Source organism: Rhinopithecus roxellana, chromosome 8 (assembly GCF_007565055.1).
Source record: "Rhinopithecus roxellana isolate Shanxi Qingling chromosome 8, ASM756505v1, whole genome shotgun sequence".
In the NCBI taxonomy this organism is placed as follows: domain Eukaryota; kingdom Metazoa; phylum Chordata; class Mammalia; order Primates; family Cercopithecidae; genus Rhinopithecus; species Rhinopithecus roxellana.
The window spans coordinates 137,622,603-137,639,071 of record NC_044556.1 but is presented as its reverse complement, the minus strand read 5'-3'; the positions used below and the strand labels follow the sequence as shown (position 1 = coordinate 137,639,071).

At 35.6% G+C, this 16,469-nt stretch overlaps 1 long non-coding RNA gene across 1 annotated transcript in view; it reads right to left on the bottom strand.

The window, feature by feature from the left end:
• The window catches only part of LOC115899030, a 33,573-nt gene extending 17,516 nt beyond the window's left edge, over positions 1-16,057 (bottom strand). The window contains exon 1 of the long non-coding RNA XR_004058635.1: positions 15,959-16,057. This is a non-coding gene — a long non-coding RNA (uncharacterized LOC115899030). The remainder of the gene's footprint in view (positions 1-15,958) is intronic.
• Between the last annotated feature and the right edge of the window lie 412 nt (positions 16,058-16,469).

The following is a 16,469-nucleotide window of genomic DNA, read 5'->3' as shown; positions in this document are numbered from 1 at the left end:
TCCAAAGCACCATATTTTTCTCAACGCCATCATAAAGCACAAAAGAGAAATATATTACATCTAATTAATCAGGAGTCCATGGTTTTCGGCCCTACTACCCTCTGGACCTGCCCAATTGTTCTTCCATGCACAGTTGCCTGTCCTTGTAGAAACTAACCACAGGGAAAATAGGGCAAGCCTATGATTATTCAGCAGCTTAAATCACTATTCTCAGCAGAGTGCCAAAAGCCATTTAAAGCCCAGCTTCAGAAAAAGTTTCAAACATTATTTGGCTCATCACAGTGATATTTACTCATAAAATAACCCCGTCTTCAATCATCAGCAAGTAGCAAAGTGTGATTAAAGCATCATTGGCTGGATTTTTGGTTATGGAAAAGACGGAACAAGTCCACTTTTTAAGAAAGTGCAAACAATATAATAAAAGTATTAGATGGTTTCTGAGGAAAAAAAACAAGTTTTTTCCGGTTCAGTTTTTATGCATTATAAACAGGTAAGGGAAACCCATCTAGGACTTGGAAATGCTGATGAAGCAAAATTGCTGGTCAGTTAGGAGGCAAACAGTTCCTTCAAAAGAAAAACACCTCTTGTAACACTTCCTTTTATGTGATAAACAGTTTGTGGTGGTTATAGGGGAAGTGATGCTTACTAGGTAAAAAATTAGTTATATTCAAATGTGCATGTGTCATGGGGTAGTGGACTGAAGATTTTCCTGAACCAATGTAATATTTTGATGAGCATACAGGAAGATATATGTAAGCATAAATTTTGAATATTTACTGAAGGAGTTTATTATCTCTAATCAATTTGGAATATTATATTTAATTATCTAGGTAAAGCAATGAACTCAAAGCCACCAATAGATTATTGGTGTATATGAATGCAGAGTCTAAAAATAGCTAAGCCATCATAAATATTGTTGTCATGATTTATTAAAGTACTAATGAGTCATTAAAACTCTTCTAACTAGCCTCTGTTATCAATCAACAAATATTTACTGAACAGTTATTAGGTATCTTCATGCTCCCACTTTGCTATAGAACGCATAGAAAGGAAAAGACAACAAGAACCAATTAATTCTATATAGGAGACGAATCTAAAATTTTGAATTATTTGCCTTGGGTGTGGACACTGATCTTAGAAAGGATAATTTAAAAGACCAAATTGCTTTACAATTTACTGCAGATATTCACAAACAAACAAAGCTGCTAATTAATGCAGTAGCCATGCAACAAATAAAAGGGATTGGGCATGGTGTGAAAAACAGAATAAACAAGTATTCTGTGCTTCTGAAGAAAAATCTATTTCTAGAGAAACCTACCATTGTTTTGGTACTACCTTTGCTCTGACAAAAATGATGAGATTTTCTCTCCTAATTTACGTTTATTTTTTTCTTCTTCTTCTTCTTCTTTTTTTTTTTTTTTTTGTGAGACAAGATTTCTCTCTGTCACCCAGGCTGGCATGCAGTGGCATGATCATGGCTCACCACAGCCTCAGCCTCCTGGGTTCAAGCAACCCTCCCATCTCAGCCTCCCAAGTAGCTGGAGCTACCAGTAGGTGCTACCACACCCAACTATTTGTTTTTACTTTTCACAGAGACAGGGTCTCGTTATGTTGCCCAGGCTAGTCTCAAATTCTAGTCTCAAGTGATCCCCCTGCCTTGGCCCCCCAAAGTGCTAGAATTGCAGATGGAAGCCATTGTGCCCAGGCAAGTTTCATTTCTTAACTAGGCTAATTCAAACTGACTTTTGTTTCAAGTGACATGAGGATAAGCATTTTAATATATAATGATCCCAAGCGTGTGATTAAAGTGTCAAAATTTTTATACTAAATTTTTCCCAAAACATACCTTTTTATCAAAACATTTACTTTCTTTATAGATAGACTATTTCCTTATATTCAAAAGTAAAGGATATTATGATTTGGCAGAATATTTGGTGAAAACAGTAGTTAATTAACATCTACCCTATCCATGTAAAAGTGTTAAATAAATATAAATATCCTCTGAAAAAGCACAAACTTTTATGATTTAAAAATGTTTTATAAATAAATAGTTCATCTCTGTGTTATTTCATCTTCATATTGTTATAAAAAACTGTCTGAGATTGGGTGATATATAAAGGATAGAGGTTAAATTGACTCACAGTTCCGCATGGCTGGAGAGGTCACAGGAGACTTACAATCATGGCAGAAGGCAAAGGGAAAGCAAGACATCTTCCTCCCAAGGAGGCAGGAAGAAGAAGTGCTTAGTGAAGCGAAAGAGGCCCTTATAAAACCTTCAGATCTCGTGAGAATTCACTCACTATCAAGAGGACAGCATGGGGAAGACCGCCCCCATGTTTAATTACCTCCACCTGGTCTCTCCCTTGACACGTGGGGATTATGGGGGTTACAATTCAAGATGAGATTTTGGGTGGAGACACATTCAAACTCTATTAATCTCCTTAATGATTGCTACATAGATTATAAAACATCCCAATCCCCAAAATATATTTCAATCAACGCAATTACCAAATTACCAAAATAATTGAAAAGTCAAATTTTCAATACGAATCTTTATGTACCAGTGCCAGAAGTTTGAGCATGTTTCTTTTAATTGTGAATAAGTGGAATTGTAATTGTAATTAGGGTTGCATGGTAAGACAGTGCTCATGGTAAGACAACTAAAATGGGAAAAAAACATAAGGCATAAGGTTTTCTCAGTCTTTTCATAGATCATTTGCCTTTCAGTGCCCCAAGTGAGAAAGGAAAAGCTATAATGGTGTATCATCACTGTGATGTGATGGTCTTTGGAAGTGTGAATATAGCTAAACTATAGATTGCAATAATCAATCAAATACAAATCCAGGTGTTGCAGAAAGGTTTTTTGGTAGCTGTGATTAAAGTTCATAATCAATTGACTTTAAGGGAGACCATTCTTGATAATGTGAATGGACCTTACTCAGTCAGGTGTAAGGCCTTAAAAGCATTGCTAAGGTTTTCCCAAAGGAGAAGAAATGTGAGCAGGACTTTCCCCCGCCACACCACCACGGCCAAGTGTTCTAGCCTGCCCTATGAATTTCAAACTTGCATCTCCAACTCCCACAAATGATTAAGCCAATTCTTTGCAAAAATATTTTAATGTGTATCTCCTACTGATTCTGCTTCTCTGGTTGAACGCTAACAACTCCCCGTCATCTTGGTTGTAGAGGAAGAGGCCAGACACTTCAATGTAAAGAAGCCACAATCAGGTGGTTTCTATGGGCCTTGACATAATTAAAATAAGCCATATTCTACCTCCTCAAATCGTGCTTCAAGCTTAGCTTTAATCTTTGAAACTATTCAAGGAGAAAGAACACTAGAAAAAAAGCTGAAAAAATAGCCTAGATAATGTATAATAATTTTTAAAGTTATCTTGAGTAGAAAACTAGAGAACTTTTTTGAAAATTCTTTCTGACTAATGTCTCTATAGAGTTCTGCACATTTTACTCACTCATAGATAAAAAGTAACCTATCGGGCCCTGGGAAGAAGAAAGGTAATTCTCCTGAACCTAGGTCAATACATTCCTAAACACCTTTTCATTTTATAAAGCATAGGTGAACTCCCATATTAAAAGGGACTATTTGTATCCAATAATAAAATTCTTTTAAATAAACTATTTCTCTATTGCTGTCTTCATTTATACTTAAATTGATTTTTTAGATGCACATATATATCTATATGAATATACATATGGTACAAGGAACATGGCTGTGCTTTGGTCAAGGATTGCCGAGGTAGGATGTTTACGTCAGCGACTTTAGAGCACAGGCATATAACTCCACTTGTTATCACAGCCATGAAGCCATAACATGGGAAGGCTATACACCAGTATTGTCTGTAAAAGGTATAATTGCCATTTTAACATTGTGTAGGTATGCTGGTGCCCACAGAAAGAGAGTCAGAGGTGTCTGTCTTTGCAGACAGACAGAAGGGAGCCAGGACACAGCTCAGCTCACTCGTGCCTAGAGAGAGAGAGCTAAGCTGCTGACCCTGAAGGCAAGAGAGAACCAGACACACAGCTGTGTATGGGAGCCGCCGGATTAAACAGCCAGGACAGGGTGAACAATGTGAGAAAAAGCTGTTGATGAGAGCTGCTGCTGAATAAAATCATCTTTCACTGCCTACGGCCCCTAGAGTGTTCTTTCTGAACATTCACCCACTTCCTCCAGACCTCAGGATGGGCTGGAACCTAACCCCAAGCATCACAATTGGCATAGTCGTGAACCTGACATATGGTTATGCAATTTGGCACATATATGGATTTGAGAAATTATGCTAGGGTTAAGAATCATGTGCTTCATCATGATTATGTGTTCCATCATAAAACCCATGACCAAAAAATAGATAGTAAACTGATTTACACATATGAAATTATTTGAAATCTCATTGCACCCGTCTTATAATATCCCCTTCTCAAGACTAATGATATGAAAATTCAGGATTAAAGATAAAAACCCATAAATCATAAAGAAAATGACACCTGTTTTTCTTCTTATAAATCATTTTCCAGTATAATAGTGGACTGGATCAATCCATCATGGCTGAAGCTAAATACAACATTAGTTTCCAAAGATATGCACGGTTTTAGTACTCTGCAAAAGCTCATTAATTTTCCCCAGGTATTTGAGAATACAATCATCAATGGTGTAATAAGTGAAAAGAATTTACTAGAACATCTTGATTTTTATTTTAATGAGGAGAAAAGGTAAAGTATGTAGATATTCCACCGATTGGTTTCACATACACCTCCAACTTAGGAATGTTGCTGTATTTGTTATAAAAAGACAAGTTTTGTAACTAAGCAACATTTTCGAAAGAAACTATTATGATTAGGATCTGAAGTCCCTGAACTATGTAAGTGTAACTAACATATTTGAAGTATAGAATAAGTAATTTCAGCCTGAGTTTGTAGCCTGGGAAATAGGGATCTCAATTTTCAAACAGGGGAAAGAGGAGGAGGAGAAAAAGAAAAGCTGAGAGGGAAAAGAAAGGAGATAAAGAATGGGGTGGAGGAGAAGTGCATTCCTGTTTCTAAATGTCATCGTTACCTTAAGAAACATTTTTAAAGTTACTTTTGATTTCTATTCCTGCCTTTTTTCTAACCCCTTGGTCCATTTTCTCAAGTATCTAAGTAACTGACCTGCTCTAATCAGCACTATCCAATGCTCACTCGAAGATTTCTTCCTAAATCCTAAGGTCATGCAATTTTAAAAGATAAGTCCTACTAAATTCTTAGAATCAGTGACTTTAAAACGATCACAGTGACTTTAAAATCTTTGGAAGTTTAAGAAAAGAATAATAAAACTTTTTTTTTGTATAGAAGAAAATATCCAGATAATAAGTTGGTGCAGCCCATAAGCCATTTATTTATTCATTCACTTCATTTATTCAATAAACATCTAAGTGCTTCTTGCCTTGAAAGACACTACCTAATGTTAGTTTAGCTAACATATTCCTTCTCTTTTCAGTGTCTTGCCTTCTCTTACTGTGGAACCTCACAGACTCTCTTAAAATTTCTCAGTTTTAATGATTAGTTTTTTGCTTGTTTCTACAACAGCCCATTTGTCAGTAAAAGCAGAGGCTCCTTCTGGTAGAAGTAGATGAGGTGCAGCGATTTGTACAGAGGGTCAGGAAGAACCTCATCTGTTACCCTCCATTAATGTATACTCCTGGCAAATTGACTAGGTCAGAAGACTTACATAAAAATTTAATTTACTGGTTAATCAAGTGGACAAAAGAGCTTGCTGGATATTTAAAACTCTGAAGAAAAAGCACATTAATTACCTCAGAGAACTCTCTATCAAAGAACTAATCATTCCTAAACCATATTGAGTTCATTGTGCCCCAATATTTTTGGCACTCAAGAGACAGACACCTCTGCTCCTCATGAGTCCTGTGTTTGAAAGAGAAATGTTCTGTGACATAAATGACATTTATTAACTAATGATGACTTTATCACTTATTAAGCAAAAACATCTACAACTGCTAATCAGAATTTCTGATAGGGTATTTGCAATCAGATTCCGCATAGCCAAAATTACAAGAAATTGCACTAGGCCCAGATACAGGTTTTTCTTACAAGAAACAACTGTATTGATTGTAATAGTCTAATATTAGAGGTGTATTTATTCAAAAAATTCAAATTACACTCAATTTCAAAAAATTATTTAGAGAGATAAAGTCATACTTTATAATAAATGATTATATTATTTCAAGCATTAAATTCACAAATTCACCATGACAATATTTTTTTTCCAGTTACGTGGAGTAAGAATGAACAAAAATCATTTAAAAAACAGCTATGGCTTAGCAAATGTTCTTCCAGGCTTTCTAATGATGTGCTATTCTCTATAGTACTGCAGAAAATTCAAGTGTTGTAAAAAGTACCTCATCAGTTGCTTGATTGGAAGAACTAATTTAGACTGAACAGGAATGTGCTTTCAGAAAAGGAGAAATGACCTTGTACAGCATGACGTGTACCTACTTATTTACTTTGAAGAGTTTCTAAGTAATTTTCAATTATAATATGATCAATCCTATATACATTTCTGTGTGTTTTATCCAATCATATTCATTCACAGAACCTATATTATTGAGGATGATGAAATTATACAAACTTTCAAAATGTAATAATGTATTACACAATGTTTAATAACATGAAAATGAGCAACTTCATGCATTAACATATATTCATTCTACAAATAACTTGGAGTGTCTACCAAGTGTCAGACACTGAGAAAATTATACCAACTAAAACAGACACATCTCCATCCTACTCAAGCTTAGAGAATTGGCTTCATTACAAAAGCTGGCATTGACATTTTAAGTGTTGTGTTTCCGACACTGTCTACACAATTAAATGTACTAACTATAGTTAATTTATTTTTTCAGTAAATTACCCAATAACACTGGCTGATTCTACCTCAAAATTATTTAAATCCTATCGTCTGTGGCAACATGGGTGAACGTGAAAAACATTATGTTACATGAAGTAAACCAGGCACAGAAATAAATACAAACATTGTATGATTTCACTTATATGTGGAATCTAAAAGAGTAGTTTCATAGAAATAGAGAGTAGAACAGCGGTTATTGGAGACTCAGGAGGATAGGGATGATGGAAGATTGGGAGATGTTGGTCAACGGGTGCAAATTTAGACAGACAGGAAGAAAAGGTTCTGCTGTTCTATAACACAGGAGGGTGACTACGCATATACCAATGTAGTGTATATTTCAAGATAGCTAGAAGAGGTTTTGAATGTTATCACTACAAAGAAATAATAAATGTTTAAAGTGATGGATGTGGTTATTACCCCGATTTGATTATTATACAATGTATACATCCACTGAAACATCATACTGTATATAAATATGAGCAATTATTATGTGTCAATTATAAATATAAACAATTAACTAATAAAAGCATTTAAGAAGATGCCATAATTTATCTTAACAAAAAATTTTTTAAAAAAGAAAGAGCAGTAAATATTATTAATTTAGAGATATAATACTTATACATAAATACCAGCAACTGAACCAAATTTCTACAATCATGACTTAAAATTAAGTTGTTGAATATTTTTAATATAGAATGATCAAACACACTGACATTAAGAAAGTTTCAGAAGAACTTCAAGGCAGAAAATGTATTGCTTTTTTTGCTTACCTTTCAATCAGCTTGGAATTAACAGAGACCTGTCATTCACTACCTCTTGCCGGAATTGTTTACATAAACCAGTCTATTTATTTAAAAATTTTTCTTCTGAATTGCAATATTTTTATCTTTAATTTTATTTTAAACTACTAGCACTTTATCTTCCTTTAAAAATTAAATCCTGTTCCTGCTAAGATATATTTGTAAAATTTTTTCAATCTTTGTGAGTAATGACAAAAATTCTTATCATAAAATGTAAGATTGATAACAGTCTCGCCACAACCTAACTTTCTCTTAATCTCAGAATTTCCCCTCCTCAGAGATCATGTAGAAGACTAGAATAGCCTGGTCTCAAAGACAGAGGATTTGTTCTATTTCTGATTGTGCCACTGAATTTTTGAATAAACTTTCTCCTCCTCCTCCTCCCACTCATGTCCTTCCTTTCTTCTTCATCCTTTTATCACCATTACCATTTCAAATGAAATCTATTATTTAACTCTTCACAGTGAAGATGTATAAACTGAGTTTTATTTTTGGATGTTTGCTAAGATATTAGCGTCTAGAGTCCTGCTTGCTTTTCTGTCCACTTTCTTCCTGGTCCTCTCTGACATATCTTCAGGAAAATCTTAGGGCCTGCTGAAGAAAACTCTAGGACTAGATGAATCTCTTCTATCCCATCTAGCAACATTTCTCCTCCTCTTTTCTAAAACAAGTTTATTAATGATTCTGCTAGCTTCCTACTTCCTTCATTAAATCTCTCATAAGCTGTAATTCAAAGATATTCTTCTTTATTAAATCAACACTCTCTGTTATATTTTACTATGCAGCATTTTTCAAAGCGTCTTTAGGAAACTGTTAGATATTGATAGTTGTTAGGAAAAAATTAAATGAGAGAGAAAAAAAGAGAGGCAGAAAATGTGTGACCAATCCATGCCAAATTAGTATGGGAACAACTGGTATGAACAAGATTTACCTGGGATCTTTACTTCAGAAACTCTCAAATATTTTATATTGTGTTTAGGATTCTATATGATGAAGATTTATATGGACTTCTTTATGTGCCTCATCATATCTCATTGTTCATTCCGCTGCTTTTCATGCTTTGAATGCCCTGGACGCAGTCTTCTTGATAAGACACCATTCTATTTTCAGATACAAAGTGGTGAATGTGAGACAAGCTATGCGTCCTTTTCTTTCACCCTTAATTATCCACAACTTTTATATATGTGTGTGTGGCAACCTAAGAAAAATTATGGGAGTTAGAGGTAACTTAGCACATCACAGCAAGGTTGGAAATCTAAAATGTAATATTAGAAATCCCTGTTCTAACAGCTTGTCAATGCTGCTCATCTCTGTGAATTATTTAAAGGCTTCTATAAGAGATTAAAGCACATTTTCAAAAATTCCTTCCACTAAAAGGTGAAGTCTTATTTACCTTTCCTGGAATCTGGGTTGGCCTTATTTGCCTATAGCTTGCTTTATCTATAGCAAAACGAAGCTATTCTAGTTATGGGCATGCTTTTATAAGGGGCTTGGATGCTTCCACCTTTTATCTTTGAGCCCTAGGACCCCACGTAAGAACTCCAACTACTATGATGTGAGGATTCCCTTGTCACACAGAGAGAGAGAACACACAGGTTCTCATTGGCAACTCCAGCTAAGCAATGAGCCAATAGGGAGTGTCCATGGTCAGCCCAGCCGGTCCTTCACACGACTTCAGTCCCAGCTGCTATCTATCTACAAACACTTGAGAGATCCCAGGTGAAACTACCTAGCTAAAAGCAGGCATACCACAAAACCATGAGAGGTAATGAGTTGTGGTTTGAAGCTACTGAGTTTTGGGGTGGCTTGTTTAACAGCAATAGATAAATGGAATAGCTATTAATACTTCTCTCCACTCTAATAGCACCTCACTATTATAAAATCATACATTAACCAACACCTTTTATAACCCTTGCATTTTTATTCCCATTTTTTCAGTAGGTATATTTTTGTACAATCACGTAGTTCAGAGGAACGAATATCCATCATTTATGGAGTAGTTCTTTCAAATAAAGAATTCAAGAAATCCAAACACGTAAGAGGCAAAGTAGAGCAATCACAGACTCTACAAATTAAAGTAACAGCTACAAAGCTCATACACACGTATGTTCTCACAAGAGTTGCTATTGCATTTGTAGTCTCACATGCATAGATTTTAGTTGCTCTCAATCACGTCTATTTTAAAAACAAAGAATCTTAACAATACTTTCAGAATGTGAAAAACATTAAAAGTGAAATACAAAAATGGTTCTCTTGGTCCAAAGTATTAGAGTGCATTTTAGAAGTCAGCAATATTTCTAACACAAAACTTTTACCAGAGTTTTTATAAGCAGATAAATGAATAACAGTATAAAATAGATAAAACTATAGAATACTACACATGGATTAAAGTTTTAGATCCTTAACACTTTAGGAGAATGAGAGGTATTATACATAAACTAAATCATAAAAGAATAATTGATTTCATGTAGAAATCTTCTAGTCTTTGATCAGCATTAGATGAAATAGTACATTTCTTTTTTCTAAACCCCTAAAGTGTAGGGGTTTTTAACATATGTTTTGTGAACCATTTATGAAGTCTTTGGATAGGCATTATACATAAATATCTAAAATTCTGTACTTATTTTTATGTGTGCACTATCTGTGTAGAAGAACGATGTCTTTCATCAGATTTTCAGAGAAAATAAGAAGCCTAGATGGCTTCAAATTATAACTAGAATTTAATTAAAAAGAATTCAGCACAAAGTAAAAGCTACCTGAAAGAACACCAGAATAAAATAGACACGATATTAGAATAAATTATGGAACACTTTAGTTTCTATATAAACCTCATCTCTCAATGTTATAGAAGCCTCTCCTCTGGGACTGACCATACCACCCTGGTTTATTGCACTACCATAATTTTACTTCCCACCCTTCTGGCAGCCTATAGTATTTATTGCCTATCTAGTTCGGGTTTGTGTAATAGATGAGACTCAGGAGGGAAAGTTCCATCTTTTCTATTATCTTTTGTAAACTGCAATGTTGATCACTTATAAGATAGCAATAATTCAGTCAAAGTGTCATAAATATGTATGTGACATAGAAAGGTCTACATGGTACATTCAGACAGAAATAGCTTAGATGTACAATACCTATGTTGTAAGTTTGAAGTTAGAGACTTTGGATCTAGAGATCCTAATGAGCAAGGAATAAATTACTACCAACTATTACTATTTTCACTCTACACATCCTGACGGGTCCTCCAGTGGCTCAGAATAACAACTTCCACCTAAGTTAGAGAAAATATCGACAAATGAAGGTAAGGGCAATTAAATCCAGGTATATTTGGGCGCTCTGCCATGTGGATAGGAAAAATACCTGAGATACTAATTGGGTACACACTGCAACTAACCCAGAGGAGGAGGCTGACTTTGTTCACCAGCACATGCACATCATTCTAGAGAATATGCTAATGCATTGAGGGGAAGAAGAAAATAATTGATAACACTGGCCCTTTAGTCTCTTATGAATGTATATCTAGGAAGTGGAAAAGAGATTTCTGTCTTTTATTTATTTGTTCAATTTATTTGCTCTGACACCAAGGATACCAATATGGGGAACTTAATGCATTGTTCACGGAAGACAACATAAAGCATACTACGTTATTTTCCAGAAGAATAAATGGATTAAAATTATCACAAAAATTTTACTGTAAAGAACTTTCTGACTAAAATAATTTTTATACTAAAACTGTAGCTAAAAGTGATTATAAACATCGTTACTGAAAGTATATTTCTGAAATGAAGACTGATATCCATTTGTTGGGAATTATATAGACATAATTATATACACATTCAGCAATCAACAGACATTTCCTTGGATTCTCTATTAATCCTGAGAGTGTGTGTATATGTGTGTGTCCTCAGATATATACTCAACTATATTTAACTTCTCCATAAAGAACATGAACACATTAAGTAATTAATGCTTGTCAGTTACTCTGAGTGAATGCCGTTTGAAGCAAGTGCTATATCTGTGTTAAGTAATAATAATAATAATAAAGATAATGGGCTGTCCAATTATGTAGGTTATTTGCTAGCAGTTTTAAAACACACCATAGGTTTGCTAGGATGTAGATATTTATTTATTTGTCTTAAGAAGGAAGACAAGTATTCATCAATGTAAAAGAAAACTTTTTTTAATATGAGAAGCATGCTGATTTATGTAATGATTCTAAAATTGCCTAATACCTGCAGCACAGTCAATCAAGCTGTAGTCAATATGCTAAAGAGTAAGAGAAGGGCCAAATCTTTGGCATTCCTTCTATTGGTTCTTTGAGGACTGGAAAAACTTGCACTTCATTCTCATCCAGGAAAGCCATCTTATTTCCCAGATCACTTGGTCTTTCACAGACTTTTCCATACTTATTATCAGATTGCTGTAACGATAAAACTCATTTTAGTCCATTCATTCAACATACTTCTGAAATACTATTGAAAGAAAGGAGGCTGGGTGTGGTGGCTCATGTCTATAATCCTAGCAGTTTGGGAGGTTGAGGTGGGCAGATCACCTGAGGTCAGCAGCTCCAAACCAGCCTGGTCAACATGGTGAAACCCCGTTGCTACTAAAAATATAAAAACTAGCCAGGCATGGTGGTGAACACATGTAATCCCAGTTCCTTGCGAGGCTGAGGCAGGAGAATTCCTTGAACCCAGGAGACAGAGGTTGTAGTGAGCTGACATGGTGCCACTGCACTCCAGCCTCGGCGACAGAGTGAGACTCTGTCTCTTTAGTGGCCCAACACTGCTTACAGTGTAAAGTCAAACCTTCTGATTACAGCCACAAGATGTTCAACGCCATTACCTCAGTTATGTGGAAAAGAGGATGTCACAAGTTTTTCTATATAATTTACCTCTGTTGCACCAAACTATTTAGTGTTCTCAGAATACTATGCTTCAATCCAGGATGATTTCTTCATTTTGGTGTTCCTGTGGCTCCTTAATGCTGTATATCACAACCGCTGTCATAGTGTTTAATTATAAAGATTATCCACTGCACAAGGACACTATGTTACCTTATAAACATCATAGTAAATGTCTTGCTCTAACAAAATGATCAGATCATATCCCTTTATCTCATTTAGAAATGTCAAACTATCTTGATTAACAAGTTTATCAAAATCATATGAAGCAGAAGAGACACTTTTTCTGAAAATAGATGGTGGTGGGCAGAGCGAAAAAAAATTGTAGATGCTTTCGGGCTGGGTGCTATGGCTTATGCCTGTAATCCTAGCATTTTTGGGAGGCCAAGCTGAGAACATCTCTTGAAGCCAGGAGTTCGAGACCAGCCTGGCCAACATGGCAAAAACCCTGTCTCTATTAAAAATACAAAAATTATCCGGGCGTGGTGATGAGTGCTTGTAGTCCCAGCTACTCGGGAGGCTGAGGCAGGAGAATTGCTTGAACCCAGGAGGCAGAGGTTCAAGTGAGCTGAGATTGCACCATTGAACTGCAGTCTGGGTAACACAGAGAGACTCTGTCTTTAAAAAAAAAAAAAAAAAAGCAGATGCTTTCAGTAATTCTATCCTTTTACTTCCTGGTAGTCATAAATGCCCTTTCTGCAATTCATAAAATTTCAAAAATTCTCAGCCCAGCAATATGCAAGTGTCTCATTCATTCATAAGCAAAATCTCACTTATCCTTTCCTCCAGAGGGTGACTAGCTGAATCTTAGTTCATACATTGTTCTCTAAGTCAAGGTTTTCTGGGCAATCTGCAGACTAGTCTGTTTAGATATGACCTCAAGGTGCAAAAGGCCATAGATAAATAATATATTTAACCACCTCCACACACTGAATATACACTAATGAAGTAAAAACAGGATAATTATCACAAAAGCTCTGATTTACAAAGGGGAAGAAGGAGAAACAATGTATAAGGCATCTATGATACTTCCTAGACATGGTTTGCAAGGATTCCCTGCCAAGGAAGTGAAATGTTTCTTGATCAACCAAAGTCAGTTCTACTGATTCTCTTCACTGGAAAATTCACCCTTCCATCACTCTTCCTACTCTTATGTGGAAGAGACATTGAGCAGCTATGCTGCTTTACCAACTCACTTCCTGTGTAGGTAGTTTCAAGTTTCAAACTTTAGGAGTGAATAATCATGTGAATCCTTTCTTACTTACCTAGCTTGGGATTCTTCTGGTAATAAAGTACTTTTTAAAATCACAGTAGGATGCTGGCAAATTTGCATTCTCTCAACTCTCCAACCAAGTAACTAAAGATAGCAAATTTGTTAGAGCTGATTAATCTGGATCCTGCATCCTTGTGTTTTAGCTACAGACTTTGGTGTTCTTCCCCACTTTGGTCTTTAATAGCCTCCTTCTAGGCCTCTGCTTCCAAATTAATGAGCTTAGATAATGACGTAAGTATATTTTGTATTTTGCTACAAGACTAAATCATAGTGGGTGACTAAAGAGTGAGTGGCAATTCATTTGGTCCAGAAGATAACATAGTACAGGAAACTTTCACACAGAGCTAGGGAAACAAGCTTCCTCTGTTCCCAGTGGCATCTATGATTGTGTTTCTTGCTCCTCACTCTCTGCCTGAGGCAAAACATCTAGCTAGTACAGCTGTAGAGAAGAATGAAATCATGTCCTCTGAAGCATCATAGCTGGAACTGAGGGCCTTTATCCTAAGTGAAATGACTCAGAAACAGAAAATCAAAACTGCACATTCTCACCTACAGTTAGGAGCTATATAATGGGTACACATGAATATAAAAATAGAAATAATAGACATTTGGGACTTCAAAATGGGGGAAGTTGGAGAGGGTGAGGGCTGAAAAATTACCCATTAGGTAAATGTTCACTATTTGAGTGATTGGGTCACTAGAAGCCTAAATCTCGCCATTACAAATCTATTCATGTAACAAACATGCACAAGTGTCCTCTGAATGTAAAATAAAATAAAACAACAAAGAGAAAGAAAGAAAGAAAGAAAGAAAGAAAGAAAGAAAGAAAGAAAGAAAGAGAAAGAGATGAAAGAAAGAAAAAAGGAAAGAGAAGAAGGAAGGAAGGATGGATGGAAGAAAGAAAGAAGAAACTAAGCCAGAACGAAAGAAGCCTCCCTCCCTCCCTCCCTCCCTCCCCCCAACCCTCCCTCACTACGACCTCCCACTCACACCTCCCTCCCGACCCCGCCCTCCCTCACTAAAAGACTCCCGAAAGAAAAGAAAGAAAGAAAGAAAGGGAAAAAGAGGGAGGAAGGGAAAGAATAACTTAAAAAATTCACCTAGTACAATCTCCCACTATGCACGATTATCTAACTCTTGGTCATCATGGATTGCTGGCCATAGCAAACTGTACCATTCTGTTTCCTCTCTTCTTTTAGTTAGGACAGTTGAAACCAAAGCTTAGATATTCTTTCCTCTAATACCATATTATAAGATTTAAGCATTAGAAAACACATCCTGCTTCCTACTATTACTCAATCAAGTATCTGTTTTCAAGAACACAATAATTATTGGTCTAATCAACACTTTGCTTCTTACAAAAAGATTGTTAAGAATTTCCAATTTGAGGAAAAGATACTTTCCCTGTTGCCCACCGTATTTTGACTCAATTGATTCCACATTTGGGTCTTCAAATTCCAGACATTCCCTCTTACTACCCATTATTCTGTTTTCCAGCACACTTTATTTTCAAATGTTAAAAGTCAAGTCAAGCCAGTTTTAGCAAATATAGCAAATTCATTAACTCATGTAACTAAAAAGATAAAGAAAGGAATCCGGCTTCAGGCCCACTAGTCACACACAGCCCAGAGGCTGCCTGTGTCCCTCTGGCTCTGTGCTGCTTTCACGTTCATTTTCTCTCCACAATTTGGCTTTGCCCTCCATTGTGCAGGCTTTATTTTCAGGCAGTTGCTCTTATTGCAGGATAATGAAAACTCAGCATTGTATTTAGGTTCACACATTGCCAGAAGCATGTTTTTAACAAACCATTGCAGTAGGGAGAGATGGTTGAACCTGATTATCAAAAACAGTTTTTTTGTTTTTTTGTTTTGTTTTTACAGGGCTGGTAACAACGAACCTACAGTGAGGCAGAGAAGAAGAAAAGGAAAATAACCTGTGGGTTCTTTTACATCTTAACTGAGTAACAACCCAAGCTTTTTCAGAATTGTCAATAATTCTCACAACATTCATTTTATGACATGATTTTGAATATGTTGAAATGTACTCTAACATAATTTCAGGATGTACATGTTTAAAAATAAAAGCAAAGTCTCCAGGGCACATGTGAGTGTTCTTTCTTCTCCACATTTCATGATATTTGGGCAGAAACATCAGCAACAAGCAGCACTAAAAGGAAAATAATAAGAAAGAGTGAGATTACGCAATAAAATGCCATATGTCAAAAATTCACTAAGCAAAAAAAAAAAAAAAAAAAAGAGAGAGATGCAAATTTAGCACATTAGAATGGTTGTCTTTTTAGAGGGAAGTGGAAGGACCAAAATAAGATAAAAGGGGATATAGCCATTCATGAAGGGGTTGACTTTACAACAGGAAAATAACCCCCTTCTCTGAGAAAGGAGGAAAAGGGCAACTGTGAAAACTTTTGAGGAAATGAAAGTCATCTGAGGTGTGTATTTCAGTACCTGGGTATCTGAGGAAAATGAAACATGTTTCAAATGATTTCTGTAGCAAACTAAAACTGGAGATGAATAATGTAAATACTGATTACTACTGAGGAAATCAGCCACAATAGGAAAGA